The 16431-nt window shown below is 47.1% G+C and overlaps 1 long non-coding RNA gene across 1 annotated transcript in view; it reads right to left on the bottom strand.

The window, feature by feature from the left end:
• Positions 1-557: 557 nt before the first annotated feature.
• Positions 558-16431, bottom strand: part of LOC112068766 (uncharacterized) — a 35567-nt gene continuing 19693 nt past the window's right edge. Inside the window, exons 2-3 of the long non-coding RNA XR_002893622.2 lie at positions 9260-9399; positions 558-659 (exon numbers count right to left, since the gene is read on the bottom strand). This is a non-coding gene — a long non-coding RNA (uncharacterized lncRNA). The remainder of the gene's footprint in view (positions 660-9259; positions 9400-16431) is intronic.

Genomic DNA, 16431 nt, shown 5'->3' on the forward strand with positions numbered 1-16431 from the left:
CAATGGGTACGCAGATAGAGAGAGAGAAGTTCAAGGTACAATAGGAGGTTGTCAATGGTAGCAGATAGGGAGGGGGATATGTTCAAATAGGTTAGCAGAAGAGAGATGGTTATGTTCAATGGTAGCAGATAGAGAGGAGAGATATGTTCAATGGTAGCAGATAGAGAGGAGGGATATGTTCAATGGTAGCGATAGGGAGGAGGAGATATGTTCAATGGTAGCAGATAGAGAGGATGGTTAGTTATCAATGTAGCAGATAGAGAGGGACGATATCATTTCAATGTAGCAGTAGCAGAGGAGAGGATATGTCAATGGCTTAAGCAGATGGGAGGAGAGTGATACGTTCAATGGGCCAGCAGATAGGGTGGAGGGACTACGATCACGCGACACACATCCTACCTGCTCTCGTGACGAAGCCGGAAGGCAACACTGAGACGTTTCGGCCACGTACATAGTTTTTCTCCTCTGCGGTAGGCCGTCCGGATTAGCTCACCCTTAAGACACACAGACACTTATTTGTCATATGAGGATCCCTCCATTGACCGCTCCGTCCTCACCTGTGCCGCGTGCACTTGAACCAGTTGAGGATGTCGGAGCAGCTGGTGTAATAAATCTGATCAAAGGGGTGGGCGTACGACTCCTGGACGGTGACCGAGTAGCTAAAAGAGAGGAAGAGCAAGAGAAAAGAGGGAGGGGGGGTCCGTTAGAAAGGAAGAGAGAAGGGGGGGGAGTTACAAACACACACGAGCGCTCACCACGGACCCTATTTAGCCAACATGTCTTGCGTGTGGTCCCATAACTTATGGTCCCGCTACCACTAGGCTAAGCACTAAGTGGTTTAATAAGGGAACCATTAGGCTGCTTGTGTGTATCTGACCGGGATTAAGTATCAAACATCTTTCACCGACTCAGCGGTGGGTATAGTGGGTGAAATTAGCGAAACAGCCCTTGTGCTCTGTGTGGCCTCGTATTTTGTCACTTCTAAGTGTACGGATTTATAACAGGGTTTTACAAATAGGATTATAGAATGTTTCGCATAGAAGAAAACTGTTGGCTGTGACAATGGCTCCCTTATGACATGCATGTGAGCAATTTTGACCGCAGGGCTTTTTGGAAGACACGCAATGTAGGAATGGAAGAGTCGTATGAAATGAGAGTTGGCTGCCCGAAACCTTAAGGATGTTTCCTTCTAGTGCCTGTTAAGAACGTGAAATTGTTTAGTTATGTTCCATCGTTAAAGTTCACAAATTTGAGAAACATCAACTTCAAATGCACTATATCAAGAAAGTACAACTTGACAAAGCCACACCTCTTTTCAGATAGGCCTTTAACCAGAGTAAAGCGTTTGCCTTTAACCAGAGTAAAGAGTTTTTCAATGTAGAAAAATAACTCCCGCGTGCAGTTACGCAGGGGTGGGCAACTCCAGTCCTCGGGGGCTTGATTGGTGTCACACTTTTTCTCCATCCCTAGTAAACAGAGCTGATTAGTTAAATTGTATTCTAAACTGAAGATCATGATTAGGTGATTATTGGAGTCAGGTGTGTTAGCTGGGGCTGGGGCAAAACTGTGACTCCAATCGGGCCCCCGAGGACTGGAGTTGCCCACCCCTGAGTTAGAGAGTACTTAACACTTTAGCGTTCACTTTTTCTTTATTTCTTGGAAAACTGGTAATTACTATACTATGTAACTGTCTGAACATACATTCCTAGTGCCCAGTAATTGCATAAGTTAGCCACTTACAGTTACCCTGATATGTGGCCTTAAAAAATAAAGCGGTCAGGTCTTTAATTTAGGGGTTTAAAGTCCATAAGACAGCACAAAAATGACACATGCAAGGCGAAAAGATTCCCAGCCACGTGTTGGTTTTAAGGAACGGTTGGGTTACTTACTTCTCAGAGGAAATAAAAAGATGTTACCCAAAATCAGAACATCAATAACATTCAATAAAACGTGCAATTGATCGAGATAAAGTGTAAACATGACAGGCCTTTTGATTCAATATGAATCAGACAGGAAATGGATGTGAGGAGACCGGTGAACTGCATGGTCACACACACACACACACACACACACACACACACACACCACACACACACACACACACACACCACACACACACCACACACACACACACACACACACACACACCACACACACACACAACACACACACACACCACAGCAACACACACACACACACACACACCAGACACATACATACACTACAGAAAAAGGCAAGTCAGTTAAGAACAAATTCTTATTTACAATGACGGGCTATCCAAAAGGCAAAAGGCCTCCTGCAGGACGGCGCTGTGGATTTAAAAAATATATATATAAATATATGGACAAAACACACCATCACAACAAGAGAGACAACACAACACTTCATAAAGAGAGACCTAGACAACAATTGAATTGATGCAATAACGATAAATAGAACAATAGCTTTATAACATTAATGTAAGCACAGTTTTTGTATTTATTATTATTTTAAACTACTACTACTAGTTTTTGATGGTTGGAGCCATCGATTGTCCATTTAACAAATCACCCATTATAGCAAAGCTATTTCAGTTTAAAACTTTACATTTCTTTTCTATAGACTACTTATCATAATGAACGATATCAGCAAAGTGCCTGCGATAAGTGATCGGTGGTCGATAATTTTTGGTTTACCGTCCAGCTCTAAACATGCACGCACGCACGCACGCAACGCACGCACACCCCCCCCACACACACACACACACACACACACACACACACACACACACACACACACACACACACACACAGCACACACACACACCACACCACTTGCCCCAACAGTCTGTGGGAGCTGTTCTGCAACACCTCTCTCTCCTCTCCCCCTCAGCCGCTGAAAGGCTGCAGCTGTTGCTCCGATTAGCCAGTGAAAGTTAATCTAGCTGGGAAAGCTGCCTCCACCTTTGTTCTTTTCAATCTGTTTTAATGGATTTCCCTCAAAGATGGACTCCGGATCTTAAGCACAACAAATTCGTAACATATTGCACAAATTGGATTCGTAGCATATCACACGAATTGCAAAATTAATATGATAAAAATCAAATCAAACCAATTCTGCCATTTTGTGTTTTTTTTCCGCTGATGTTAATTGTTTTTGTACATAATGTCTCTGTCATCATTTCCTATAACGAAAACAGCTTCTGGACATCGGAACCACTATCACTAACCTTGATTTGGATGACAATTTCAACTTCAACGAGTTGGCATCTCTGAACGTTCTGCTTTCTCTGAACAGGCCTTAATCTCTGGACGTTCTGCTTTCTCTGGAACAGACCCTAATCGCTGAACGTTCTGCTTTCTCTGGAACAGACCCTAATCTCTGGACGTTCTGCTTTCTCTGGAACAGGCCCTAATTCTCTGGACGTTCTGCTTTCTCTGGAACAGGCCCTAATCTCTGACGTTCTGCTTTCTCTGGAACAGGCCCTAATCTCTGGACGTTCTGCTTTCTCTGGAACAGGCCCTAATCTCTGGACGTTCTGCTTTCTCTGGAACAAGCCCTAATCTCTGGACCTTCATCTTTCTGTGAAACAGGCCCTAATCTCTGGGAACTGAAAGAGGAAACGATGGCGCAAGAGAGGCAAACAAGCCGGCATCCTGACGAGACTATGTTGGTGAGCAAATAAACCGCCTCCGTTCTATTGGCAAACGTACAATCAATCACTAGAGAACAAACTGGACGAGCTCCTCTCGAGACTGTCCTATCAACGGACCTGAAGAACTGTAATATTCTATGTTTCTCTGAACAAGGACATAGATAATATACATCTCACTGGTTTTTCCATACATCGTCTAGACCGGATGGCAGTTTCGGGTAAGATGAGGTGTGTGTCACTTTGTTAACAACAGCTGGTGCGCAATCTTTAATGTTAAGGAAGTCTCAAGTTTTTACTCGCCTGAGTTAGAATACCTCATGATAAGCTAAAGACCATAGTATTTACTAAAAGAGATTTCATTCATATTTTTCGCAGCTGTCTATTTACCCCCACAAACTAATGCTGGCACCAAGACTGCACTCAACAAGCTGTATAGGGCCACAAGAAAACAAGAAAATGCACATCTAGAGGCGGCACTTCTCGGGCCAGTGATTTTAATGCAGGGAAACTGAAATCCGTTTGACCTTATTTTTACCAGCATGTCACCTGTGCAACTAAAGGCAACACAACTCCAGATCACCTTTACTCCACACAGAGACACATACAAGGCCCTCCCTCACCCTCCTTTTCACAAATATAACCAGAACTCTATCGTCCTGATGCCTGCTTACAAGCAAAAACTCAGACAGGAAGTACCGTTGATGCTCTCAATACGGAAGTGGTCCAATGAAGCGGATGCTAAGCTACAGGACTGTTTTGCTAGCATAGATTGGAATACTGTTCCGGGATTCATCCGATAACACTAAGGAGTTTACCACATCAATCACCGGCTTCATTAATAAGTGCATCGACTGCATCGTCCCCACAGTGACCATATGTACATATCCCAACCAGAAGCCCATGGATTACAGTCAACATCCACACTGAGCTAAAGGATAGATCTGCCGTTTTCAAGAAGTGGGACACTAATCCCTCTACGACCTCTGACGAGCCATCAAACTGGCAAAGCATCAATACAGGACTAAGATCGAATCCTACTACGTCTTCTCTGACCCTCGTCGGATGCGGCAGGGCTTGCAAAGTATCACGTACTACAAAGGGAAAGCCAGCCGCGATCTGCCCGGTGACACCAGCCTACCAGACAAGCTAAATGACTTCTATGCTCGCTTTGAGGCAAGAAACATTGAACCATGCATGAGAGTACCAGCTGTTCCGGATGGTGTCAGAGGAAGGCCCTAAAAACTGTCAAAGACTCCAGCCACCCAAGTCATAGACTGTTCTCTCTGCTACTACACAGCAAGCGATACCGATGCACCAAGTCTGGAACCAACAGGACCCCGAACAGCTTCTACTCCCAAGTTATAAGACTGCTAAATAGTTAACCAAATAGCTACCCATTTTGCACTAACTCTTTTGATTCATTACATAAGCTGTTGCTACTGCTTATTATCTATCCTGTTGCCTAGTCACTTTATCCCTACCTACAGTATATGAACATATACGCCTGGTACGGCAACTGCTCCGCCCACAACCGTAAGGCTCTCCAGAGGGTAATGAGGTCTGCACAACGCATCACCGGGGGCAAACTACCTGCCCTCCAGGACACCTACACCACCCGATGTCACAGGAAGGCCAAAAAGATCATCAAGACAACAACCACCCGAGCCACTGCCTGTTCACCCGCTATCATCCAGAAGGCGAGGTCAGTACAGGTGCATCAAAGCTGGGACGAGAGAGACTGAAAAACAGCTTCTATCTCAAGGCCATCAGACTGTTAAACAGCCATACTACATTGAGTGGCTGCTTGCCAACATACTTACTCAAATCTCTAGCCACTTTAATAAATCAAAATTGGATATAATAATGTATCAAAGTCACTTTAAACAATGCCACTTTATATAATGTTTTACATACCCTACATTACTCATCTCATATGTATATACTGTACTCTATACCATCTATCCTGCATCTTGCCTATGCCGTTGGCCATCGGCTCATGTCCATATATTATATATGTACAAATTCTTATTCATTCCTTTACACTTGTGTGTATAAGGTAGGTTGTTGTTGAAATTGTTAGGTTAGATTACTTGTTAGATATTACTGCACGGTCGAACTAGAAGTACAAGCATTTCGCTACACTCGTATTAACATCTGCTAACCATGTGTATGTGACAATAAAATTTTATTTTATTTGATATCTACCTGCACATTGACTCAGGACTGGTACCCTGTGTATAGTCAAGTATCGTGACTCATTGTGTATTTTGTGACGATCGGCTCATTCGGTCTTATGTAACAAAATTTGAAATTTGTTTTTACATGGATAAAAGTATAGACTCAGAGCTTAAAATGCATATCATACACTGCAGTTAAGAACAATGGTAAAGCATTCTGCTTTAAAAAAAAATAAAAAAATGTATTTCACCTTTATTTAACAGGTAGGGCAGTTAAGAACAAGTTTCATTTACAACTGAGACCTGGCAAGATAAAGCAAAGCAGTGTGACAAAACAACAACAGAGAGTTACACATGGGATAAACAAACACAGTCAATAAACACAATACGAAACATCTGTATACAGTGTGTGCAAATTAAGTAAGGAGGTAAGGCAATAAATAGGCCAATAGTGGCGAAGTAATTACAATTTAGCAATTTACACTGGAGTGATAGATGTGCAGATGAGGATGTGCAAGTAGAAATACTGGTGTGCAAAAGAGCAGAAAAACAAAAACAAATATGGGGATGAGGTAGGTAGTTGGTTGGATGGGCTATTTACAGGCGGGCTGTGTACAGCTGCAGCGATCGGTAAGCTGCTCTGACAGCCAATGCTTGAAGTTAGTGAGGGAGATATAAGTCTCCAACCTCTGTGATTTTTGCAATTCGTTCCAGTCATTGGCAGCAGAGAACTGGAAGGAAAGGCGGCCAAAAGAGGTGTTGGCTTTGGGGATGACCAGTGAAATATACCTGCTGGAGCGCGTGCTACAGGTGGGTGCTGCTATGGTGACCAGTGAGCTGAGATAAGGTGGAGCTTTACCTAGCAAAGACTTATAGATGACCTGGAGCCAGTGGGTTTGGAGACGAATATGTAGTGAGGACCAGCCAACGAGAGCATACAGGTCGCAATGGTGGGTAGTATATGGGGCTTTGGTGACAAAACGGATGGCACTGTGATAGACTGCATCCAATTTGCTGAGTAGAGTGTTGGAGGCTATTTTGTAAATGACATCGCCGGAGTCAAGGATCGGCAGGAGAGTCAGTTTTACGAGGGTATGTTAGGCAGCATGAGTGAAGGAGGCTTTGTTGCGAAATAGGAAGTCGATTCAAGATTTACATTTGGATTGGAGATGTTTAATATGAGTCTGGAAGGAGAGTTTACAGTCTAGCCAGAGACCTAGGTATTTGTAGTTGTCCACATATTCTAAGTCAGAACCATCCAGAGTAGTGATGCTAGGCAGGCGGGTGCGGGCAGCGATCGGTTGAAGAGCATGCATTTAGTTTTACTCGTGTTTAAGAGCATTTGGCGGCCACGGAAGCAGTGTTGTATGGCATTGAAGCTCGTTTGGAGGTTTGTTAACACAGTGTCCCAAGACGGGCCAGATGTACGTATACAGAATGGTGTCGTCTGCGTAGAGGTGGATCAAAGAATCACTCTGAAAGTTGATAAACTTCTAACCTCACTTTTGAGAAAAATATCCGTGAATGTTTTGGTACACCTACTGGAGAGCTCTTCTTTGTCTACACCCATTCAGCATCGTTCACACCCTCTTAAGCTTTAGCCCCACCCATCTCTTTAAGGATTCACATGTGAGGCTATGTACTAAACAACCAAAGATTTCAAGACTAAAGGCTGGTTTATACTACGGGTGTGTTAGAAAATTTTATCTGGAGGGCCAGAGTGTGCTCCGGGCGTTCGTAAACTCAGAGCGTTGTCAGATTGTCCGTTCATAAATTCAGAGCGTTTTTCTCTCTGAGTGTTCAGAGTGCACACTGGACGCTGTGGCCGAGGAGTAGGGTTGCAGTCAAGCATCCAAGCTAACTGGCTATGTTTGACTAGCTTGCTAGCTACTTAAAGACACAAATGAGAGAACAGCTCACTCTGACCATTTACTCGCCCTAGCAGAGCTGGTTAGGCTGTTTTTATGTTATCCAGAGTGTTGGTGACTGCAACTGTGTTGCTGGCAACAATTGAATTACGCTTTTTTTTTGCCAACGTTTACTGACACCGGCCATATACAATGCGTGTTGAGGGTTCGTTAATTCGTCAGTTATTTTACCAGCTACGTCTATCGACAGTTGTCACACTGACATCATGAACATTCTATTAAAATGGTTACTTGCATAGTGGAGTTTTTTGTTAAGATATGTAGCTAGCTAGCTAGGTAAACAATGAACCATAATTCCAACTCATGATGTTACTACCCTGCATGAATCTGCAGGTAGCTAACCAACCAGGTTCAACATTAGCTAGCTAACATTAGTCTATAACTAGCAATGCAAATGGAATAATATTACTACACAGATCATACAGATAATACACGTAACGTTAGCTAGCGAGCCAGCTAATGTTAGCTAATGTTAGCATTTTTGGGCCTCCCGAGTGGTGCAGCGGTCTAAGGCACCGCATCGCAGTGCTAGAGGCATTACCACAGACCCGGGAGTCCCAGACCCGGGAGTCCCATAGGACGGCGCACAATTGGCCCAGCGTCGTCCAGGTTAGGGGAGGGTGTGGGGCTTTTGTGGGGGGCCGGGTGCCTGCGGGCTGACCACGGTCGCAGGTTGAACGGTGTTTCCTCTGACACATTGGTGTGGCTGGCTTCCGGGTTAATCTGACGGGTGTTAAGGAGGACACATAACTCCGCCTTCGCCTCTCCATTGCAGAGTTGCAGCGATGAGATAAGATTGAAAATCGGGGAGAAAAAGGGTGTAAAAAAATAACTAAACGCATTTTGATAAAAAAATAAAGTTTACGTTCAAATGGCTCTCCTGTGAAGTAGTGACATGTGACATACACCTAGTATCCTGAAACAGCTCACATTTATTCCTTGTGCTATAATTTAAAAAATATTTTTCAATTTTTCTCTCAGTATTGTTGGAAAGCCCCTAAAATAATAATTTCAATGTTACAGCTGTTTTTTATGATGCATGTGACAAATAACATTTGTTTTGATTGATTTGGTTCTCTGGAAAAAGTAACAGTTATGAGATTCGCACTGAACAACAACAAATTGTTCTAAAACAATGTTGAGAAATGTGAGTCTTGCTAAGTACTTAAATCTGGGTTTGGGTCAACTCCATTCCCATTAATTGAATTACGATTCATGAATGGAAAGGTCCACAGCGACAATAATGATCCGTTTGCGATTCATGAACTGAATTTCAATACATCCCCTGAACTGAGTGAACTGATTGAATTGACTGAATGGAATTGACCCCAACCCAGACTTTAACTTAACTCAACTCAGACTTTAACTTAACTCAACTCAGACTTTAACTTAACTCTAGGGTGTAACTCTAAGGCTGTGGTGGTGTTAAATAATGCACACCTGTGAGAAGGTGTGTCCCTGTATGTGGGTGTGTCTGGCCCCTGTGGGTGTGTCTGCCCCTGTGGGTGTGTCTGGCCTACCTCTCCCAGTGGCTGCAGACGTTGGGGTCCTCCAGATTGAGGGAGGAGGTGGAGCGGGGCAAGAAGCAGCACATCACCGCTAGCAGGATAGTCGCGTAGTGCCACAGGAAGGAGGCGGCCATCTTGGGTGGAAGCTACACCTGGGAGACGACAGCAGACAGAAATGAGAATCCAGCTGCTCATGAGTTGGTGTCTTGTCTTTCCTGTAGTCGGTTGTTATAAACACATTTGAATAGGTAACTTGGTGAAGTAAACGCAAGCCTTCTATATCTATTGTTGTGTGAGTGATTTCTGTTTGTGTGTGTGTGTGTGTGTGTGTGTGTGTGTGTGTGTGTGTGTGTGTGTGTGTGTGTTGGTGTGTGTATGTGTGTGTGTGAGGGTCTGTGTATATGTGTGTGCAAAAACAACCGACAAACACAAATTAAAACTGGTACTTGACTTCATCTCGCCGTCAGAATGCCTACGGTTACAGTGACAGCTTGTGGTGTGGGGACAGGATGGTGAGTCTATTATTACAGAGCTCCTCACTGTTAGACAATTAGTACAGCGTCTGTGTAAACGTGGCCCAGTGGCCACTCCACGGGAATGACACACTTACAGTGCCTTCAGTAACTATTCCCTCCGCTTGACTTTTTCCACATTTTGTTGTGTTACAAAGTGGGATTAAAATTGATTTAATTGTATTTTTTTTGTCATCGATCTACACAAAATACTCTGTAATGTCAAAGTGGAAGAAACATTTGAACATTTATTACAAATTAATGAAACACAAGACACTAATATATCTTAATTAGATAAGTATTCAACCCTCTGAGTCAATACATGTTAGAAACACCTTTGGCAGCGATTACAGCTGTGAGTCTTTTTGGGTAAGTCTCTAAGAGCTTTGCACACCTGGATTGTACAATATTTAAAATAATTTCAAGCTCTGTCAAGTTGGTTTTTGATCATTGCTAGATAGCCATTTTCAAGTCTTGCCATAGATTTTCATGCCGGTTTAAGTCAAAACTGTTACTAGGCTACTCAGGAACAATAATTCTTGCCTTGGTTAACAACTCTAGTGCAGATTTGGCCTTGTGATTTAGGGAATTGTGCTGCTGGTGAATTCGTCTCCCAGTGTCTGTTGGAAAGCAGACTTATTGCAAACAAGATGCATGTTTTGGAAGATGTTTTATTCAGTACAAGCTTCCTTCTCTTCACTCTGTAATTTAGGCTAGTATTGTGGAGTAACTACAATGTTGTTGATCCATCCTCAGTTTTCTCATATTACAACCATAAAACTCTGTAACTGTTTTAAAATCACCATCGGCCTCGTGGTGAAATCACTGAGTGATTTCCTACCTCTCCGGAAGGACACCTGTATCTTTGTAGTGACTGGGTATATTGATACATCATCCAAAGTCTCATTTATTAATTGATCTGTGCTTGAAATTCATTAATCGATTGAGGGACCTTATAGATAATTGTATGTGTGGGGTACAGAGATGGGGTAGTCATAAAAAAAAAAAATGTTAACGACAATTATTGAACACAGAATGAGTCCTTGCAACTTATTATGTGATATGTGATTTGTTAAGCACATTTTTACTCCTGAACTTATTTAGGCTTGCCATAACAAAGGGGTCGACTACTTATTGACTCAAGACATTTCAGTTTTTCATATAAATAATAAAAAAAACAAAATTCCACTTCGGCATTATTGTCACGACTTCCGCCGAAGTCGATCCCTCTCCTTGTTCGGGCGGCATTCGGCGGTCTAGCCATCACCGCTCCACCTTTCATTTTCATTTTCCATTTGATTTGTCTTGTTTTCCCGCACACCTGGTTCACATTCCGTCATCAGACTAAATGTATATTACCCTCTGTTTCCCCCATGGCTGTGTGTGGTATTGTTCTTTGTGTAGGGTGTTACGCTACAGGCTGGCTTGCGCTAGGTTTGTTTCTAACCTAGGTTTGTTTGTTTTGTTTAATCCTGTTCATGTTACCATGGTTGTGCTTTGTGCTGCCTCGCCTGTGCCTTTGGGCCAGGGTGTATATTAAAGTTCTCCTGTTATCACCCATCTCTGCTCTCCTGCACCTGACTTACCGGCAACCAGTCACTCACCTCGTTACAGAATTCTACACTGATCAATGGAGTCAGCAGGAGCAGGTGCCCCCGTTGTCATGGACCACGTCGTCCAGACTATGGACCGCTGGGAGAGACAGGGAGTCCCTCCAGCGCCCCCACCAGCACAACAGGGGTCTCCACTACTCGCCTCCCCTGCACCCGGTCCCAGTGGGATTCGTCTCGCCCTTCCCAGGGAGTTTGATGGAACGGCGGCACGCTGCCAGGGGTTCCTGCTGCAGCTGGACCTGTATCTGGGGACCGTCCACCCGGCTCCTTCGGGACGTGAGAGGGTGTCCGCCCTCATCTCTTGCCTCTCGGGGAAAGCCCTGGAGTGGGCTAACTCCGTGTGGGTAGAAGGAGATGCAGCTCTGGACCACTCCGAGGAGTTCACCCGCAGCTTCCGGCCAGTCTTCGACCACCCGCCCGAGGGAAGAGCGGCGGGTGAACGTCTCTTCCACCTGAGGCAGGGGACGAGGAGCGCCCAGGAGTTCGCCCTGGACTTCCGGACCCTGGCCGCCGGAGCGGGATGGAACGACAGGGCCCTGATCAACCACTATCGCTGCAGCTTGCGCGAGGATGTCCGTCGGGAGTTGGCCTGCAGGGACACCACCCTCACCTTTGATCAACTGGTGGACCTGTCCATCCGGCTGGATAACCTGCTGGTCACCTGCGGACGTTCAGACGCGGCTCTGTCAGTTCCATCTCCCAGCACCACCGCTCCGGTGCCTATGGAGCCGGGAGGCCAGAGGGGGGGCCTTCACGTGCACCATCTGTGGCCGCAGAGGTCACACTGCCGGTCGGTGTCGGGTTGGTTCCTCTAGGGGTCGAGGCAGCAGGCAAAGCGCTCTGGCGTCATCCCAGGTGAGCTTGCACCATTCTCACCCAGAGCCCACCTTTTTTTGCAAGCCAACTTTCCTAAGTTTTCCCCGCATTCCCAGCATAAGGCGCTCGTCGATTCAGGCGCGGCTGGGAATTTCATCGACAAAGCATTCGCCCATAGTTTAGGGATCCCCATTGTTCCAGTGGTTAGGCCCATTCCAGTTCACGCGTTGGACAGTCGACCATTAGGGTCTGGCTTTATCAGGGAGGCCACCACTCCTTTGGTCATGGTGACGCAGGGGGGTCACAGGGAGAGAATCAGTCTCTTCCTCATTGACTATCCTGAATTTCCTGTGGTGCTAGGCCTTCCCTGGTTAGCCTGTCATGACCCCACTGTTTCATGGCAACGGAGGGCTCTCATGGGGTGGTCGCGAGAGCGCTCAGGGAGGTGTTTGGGGGGTTTCCATTGGTGCTACTACGGTGGAAAGTCCAGACCAGGTACCCACCGTGCGCATTCCCCCCCGAATATTCCGATTTGGCTCTCGCCTTCTCTAAGAAGAAGGCGACTCAATTACCACCCCATCGTCAGGGTGATTGTGCGATAAACCTTCAGGTAGACGCTGCACTTCCCAGAAGTCACGTGTATCCCCTGTCACAGGCGGAGACGGCGGCTATGGAGACATATGTCTCCGAATCTCTGCGTCAGGGGTACATTCGGTCCTCCACTTCACCCGCCTCCTCGAGTTTCTTTTTTGTGAAGAAGAAGGAGGGAGGTCTGCGCCCGTGTATTGACTATCGAGCCCTTAACTAGATCACTGTGATGTACAGTTACCCACTACCTCTCATAGCCACAGTGATTGAGTCAATGCACGGGGCGCGCTTCTTCACTAAACTAGATCTCAGGAGCGCTTACAACCTGGTGCGTATCCGGGAGAGAGACGAGTGGAAGACAGCGTTCAGTACCACCTCAGGGCATTATGAGTACCTCGTCATGCCGTACGGGTTGATAAATGCTCCATCAGTCTTCCAAGCCTTTGTGGACGAGATTTTCAGGGACTTGCACGGGCAGGGTGTAGTGGTGTATATCGATGACATTCTTATATACTCTGCTGCACGCGCCAAGCATGTGTCTTTGGTGCGCAGGGTGCTTGGTCAACTGTTGGAGCATGACCTGTATGTTAAGGCTGAGAAATGCCTGTTCTTCCAGCAGTCCATCTCCTTCCTAGGATACCGCATTTCCACCTCAGGGGTGGAGATGGAGAGTGACCGCATTTCAGCCGTGAGTAATTGGCCGACTCCCACCACGGTAAAGGAGGTGCAGCGTTTTTTTAGGGTTTGCCAATTACTACCGGAGGTTTATCCGGGGTTTTGGTCAGGTAGAGGCTCCCATTACCTCACTGCTGAAGGTGCGTTTGCAGTGGTCAGCTGAGGCGGACAGGGCTTTTGGTCACCTAAGGGCTCTGTTTACCTCGGCTCCCGTGCTGGCACATCCGGATCCCTCTTTGGCGTTCACGGTGGAGGTGGACGCGTCCGAGGCTGGGATAGGAGCCGTGCTCTCTCAGCGCTCAGATACGCCACCGAAGTTCCGCCCCTGTGCCTTCTTCTCGAAGAAGCTCAGCCCGGCGGAGTGAAACTATGATGTGGGGGACCGGGAGCTGTTGGCTGTGGTGAAGGCGTTGAAGGCGTGGAGACATTGGCTTGAGGGGGCTCAACACCCTTTTCTCATCTAGACTGACCACAGCAACCTGGAGTACATCCGGGCAGTGAGGAGACTGAATCCTCGTCAGGCAAGGTGGGCCATGTTTTTACCCGCTTTGTTTTCACCCTTTCTTTCAGACCAGGTTCCCAGAATGTTAAGGCAGACGCACTGTCCCGGCTGTATGACACAGAGGAGCGGCACATGGATCCTACCCCCATACTCCAGGCCTCCTGCCTGGTGGTGCCGGTAGTATGGAAGCTGGACGCGAACATTGAGCGGGCGTTACGTGCAGAGCCCGCTCCCCTCCAGTGTCCCGCTGGGCGTCTGTATGTTCCGTCTGCTGTCCGTGACCAGTTGATCTATTGGGCCCACACATCACCCTCCTCTGGTCATCCAGGCATCGGTCGGACGGTGCGCTGTCTGAGTGGGAAGTACTGGTGGCCCATCTTGTCAAAGGACATGAGGGTTTATGTTTCCTCCTGCTCGGTGTGCGCCCAGTGTAAGAATCCTAGGCATCTGCCCAGAGGTAGCTACACCCCTTACCCGTTCCACAATGGCCTTGGTCGCATCTGTCGGTCGATTTCTTCACCGATCTTCCTCCCTCACAGGGTAACACCACGATCCTGGTCGTTGTGGATCGTTTTTCCAAGTCCTGCCGTCTCCTCCCTCTGCCCGGTATCCCTACAGCCCTACAGACTGCGGAGGCCTTGTTTACACACGTCTTCCGGCACTACGGGGTGCCTGAGGATATAGTGTCTGATCGGGGTCCCCAGTTCACTTCGAGGGTCTGGAGGGCGTTCATGGAACATCTGGGGGTCTCGATCAGCCTTACCTCGGGTTTTCACCCTGAGAGTAATAGGCAGGTGGAGAGAGTAAATCAGGATGTGGGTAAGTTTCTGCGGTCTTATTGTCAGGACCGCCACTCCTCCACTAACCTCTCGCCCTTCCAGTGCATACTGGGGTACCAGCCGGTTCTGGCGCCGTGGCATCAGAGTCAGACCGAGACTCCTGCGGTGGAAGACTGGTTCAGGCGCGCGGAGGAGACATGGGACACCGCACATGTTCACCTCCAGCGGGCCGTGCTACGCGAGAAGGCCAGCGCAGACCGTCACCGCAGTGAGGCCCCGGTGTCCGCACCGGGGGACCGGGTCTGGCTCTCGACCCGAAACCTGCCCCTCCGCCTGCCCTGCCGGAAGCTGGGGCCGCGGTTTGTGGGGCCATTTAAAGTCCTGAGGAGATTGAACGAGGTTAGTTACCGGTTACAGCTTCCCCCCGATTACCGTATTAACCCCTCGTTCCATGTGTCTCTCCTCAGGCCGGTGGTGGCTGGCCCGCTCCAGGAGTCTGAGGTGCGGGAGGTTCCTCCGCCCCCTTTGGACAAGTAGGGGGCCCCGGCTTACTCCGTTCGCTCCATACTGGATTCGAGGCGTCGGGCGAGGGGCCTTCAGTACCTCGTGGACTGGGAGTGGTACGGTCCGGAGGAGAGATGCTGGGTCCCGGTGGAGGACGTTTTGGACCCTTCTATGCTGGCGGAGTTCAACCGCCTTCGTCCGGATCGCCCTGCACCTCGCCCTCCGGGTCGTCCCTGAGGCCGGTGTCGGCACGCTGCTGGGGCTGCACGTCAAGAGGGGGCTAGTGTCACAACTTCCGCTGAAGTCGGTCCCTCTCCTTGTTCGGGCGGTGTTCGGTGGTCGACGTCACCTGTCTTCTAGCCATTGCCGCTCCACCTTTCATTTTCCATTTGTTTTGTCTTGTTTTCCCGCACACCTGGTTCACATTCTCTCATCAGACTAAATGTATATTACCCTCTGTTTCCCCCATGTCTGTGTGTGGAATTGTTCTTTGTGTAGGGTGTTACGCTACAGGCTGGCTTGCGCTAGGTTTGTTTCTAACCTAGGTTTGTTTGTTTTGTTTAATCCGGTTCATGTTACCGTTGTTGTGCTTTGTGCTGCCTCGCCTGTGCCTTTGGACCAGGGTGTATATTAAAGTTCTCCTGTTATCACCCATCTCTGCTCTCCTGCGCTTGACTTCCCGGCAACCAGTCACTCACCCCGTTACAATTATAGGGTATTGTGTGTAGATCAGTGACACAACATCTCAATTTAATCAGTTTTAAATTCAGGCTGTACGTAACACAACAAAATGTGGAAAAAGTAAAGGAGTGTGAATACCTTCTGAAGGTACTGTACCTTCCAATGGAGTTCCCCACAAAGTTCCCTTAAAGAGTCCATTGGAGTGTTCTTCAAAGTGCAGTTCTTAGTAACCTTACTAAAAGTTCCACTGTCAATACTTCTAGAAGTTCAATTTCACCCGTCAGGCTTAATATTAGGCTTACTTTCATAGCACCCTGCTCTAACTACTGTACTCAAAGTCCCTTCGGAGGGCCCTTCATAATTCAGAACCCATAGTTCAGAGGTTAAAAATACACTTCACAGTGCCCTGCCTTCACACTAACATAAAAAGATACAAACCACATAAATACTTCCATATGCGTAGCATCATTCCCCCCCCCCCCCAGAAATATACAGTATGCGAATAAATCCACTC

The sequence above is a fragment of the Salvelinus sp. IW2-2015 genome, unplaced genomic scaffold (assembly GCF_002910315.2).
Source record: "Salvelinus sp. IW2-2015 unplaced genomic scaffold, ASM291031v2 Un_scaffold701, whole genome shotgun sequence".
NCBI classification, from domain to species: Eukaryota; Metazoa; Chordata; class Actinopteri; order Salmoniformes; family Salmonidae; genus Salvelinus; species Salvelinus sp. IW2-2015.